Here is a 2,155-nt window from a genome sequence, read left to right on the forward strand (position 1 = left end):
TTTTTTTTTTTTTTTTTTTTTTTTTTTTTTTTTTTTTTTTTTTTTTTTTTTTTTTTCTTTTGAGCTTATCTTTTCCTTTTGTGTGTGGATATTTTCAAACTTTTCACTCAAACACAAACTCTTTTTAAAGGATTTGAATTGTTGTTTATCACTTTGTTTAAATTCAATTACTTTTGTTTGAGATTTAAAAAAATCATGATTTTGAGAGGAGATTTTTTTTTTTTTTGACATTTTTTTTCTTTCTTTTCTTTAAAGTAACCCAACATACTTCCCTAAATGGTTCAAAAGAAAAAGAAAAACGAACTTCCCCCCAAAAAAGTAACCAAACAATTAAGAGTATTTGAGTTTAAAAAAAACAAAAAACAAAATAAAATAAAAAAGAAAAGAAAGGAAGGACCAAGAAGTAACCGAATTCAAATAGAAAATATACTTTTCAAATAGGGAAGAAGAGATTTAGAAAAAAAATAATAATAATAAAATGTGAGAATTGAAATTTTAAAGAAACAGCAATTTAAAAAAAAAAAAAAACAATTTTTTAAAAATAAAGGGAGAGATAAAAGAGGTTGAAATTTAGGATTTGATGAATAAAAGAATAGAATAGTTTAGTTTTATGTGGGAGTTAAAGATATATTTTTACTTAAAGTATCCTCAAGTTTTGTTTGTGTTTGAATTCCTATATAAAAATTAAAAAGGAAAACTTTTGAAAATACGTTAGTGAGAGTTTGTGTTTGAATTGCTATTAAAAAAAAGCACAAAGTTTAAGTATAAAATTGATTGTAACCTAAGACTACAATTATACTCAATAAAATAAACACTAGCCTTTGAGCACGCGCTTGCTCAGAGACTCTTTTATTTTTTTTGGTAAGGGTTAATTTAGAGCATTTATTATATTTTAGAATTACTACATTTTCTAATCACAAGAAAACTAGGGGTGTGATGAGTATCATGTGTGGAGAAATAATTTTTTTATCACACCCTTAGGTTTTTTTGTGATTAGAAAATGTAGTAATCTTAAATTATAATAAATGCTTTAAATTAAAATAGAAGAGCCTCTGAGCACGCGCGTGAGCACATGCTTAGAGGCTAGTATTAATAACTCATTTTTCTTATCATTATTCAATGTAAAACTTCACTTATAAATATACACCTAATAATACATTTATTATTTAATGACCTTGTTCACAAAATCACATAAAGGAGATTATTTGTGCATATAATTCCAACATTTTTCCTGTCGGTAGTGGATGGCCTACAACTTATCAACCTATTGGTTGAGAATGAATAAAGACTTTGGAAAGAACGAATAAAGAAGAAACATGAGACTAAAGACTATTGTGGATTTCTTCTCTAGGTTTTCTTTGTTTTGTTTTTTTGGCAACCTATTGAAGGTGACAAAGTGGTGTCAATGAAAAATGGTGGTGGTACCGATGGAGGGATGTGTTAAGTGTTAACTGTTGTAACTGAGTTTTTTTTTTCTTTTTTTTTTTTTTTTGAGAGAGAGAGAGAGACGGTAACTGAGTTAAGAATGGCAAAAAAAAAAAAAAAAAAAGGTTAAAATTAATTAAATAAATAGACATCTATAAAATTTTTATTTTTGGAATAACGAGAAGGCAGAAGAGAGATTTGAATTCCTTTTTGTCTTTCTTTTTCTCTCTAGGTTCTTTTTTAGAGAGAGTCGGCAGCAGCAGCCATGTCCTTGATGCGTTTCAGATGAGCTTGCCGATGTTTGCACCTTCGTCAACTATGCACATCCACATCTACATCTGATAACACCCACCTCCTTTTGTCTGCCTTCAACGAAGACACATTCCACCATCACTTTTTCTCCATCCCAATAATCCATGATTCACTCTCTCTGGGATCCCCCACCCCACTCTTCACACTCCCTTCACATCCTATGGGTCTCACTTCTTCCCGATATCTCAACCCCTTGTTCTGCTTTCACGGCCCTAACGATCACAACCCTATTCTCACCTACAACCCCACCACCCAATAAACTCTCACTCTTCCTTTTGATCCTCCAATCCCTGCTGCAACTGCAACTACTTAGGACGTCAAAACCCATTTTGGCTTCGACCCTATAACCAAACTCCACAAAATCCTTCGTGTGAAATGGATAGAACCCATTCCACAGTCAATTCCTAGAGTTATTAAT

This window comes from Quercus suber, unplaced genomic scaffold (assembly GCF_002906115.3).
Source record: "Quercus suber isolate HL8 unplaced genomic scaffold, Cork oak 2.0 scaffold_191, whole genome shotgun sequence".
In the NCBI taxonomy this organism is placed as follows: domain Eukaryota; kingdom Viridiplantae; phylum Streptophyta; class Magnoliopsida; order Fagales; family Fagaceae; genus Quercus; species Quercus suber.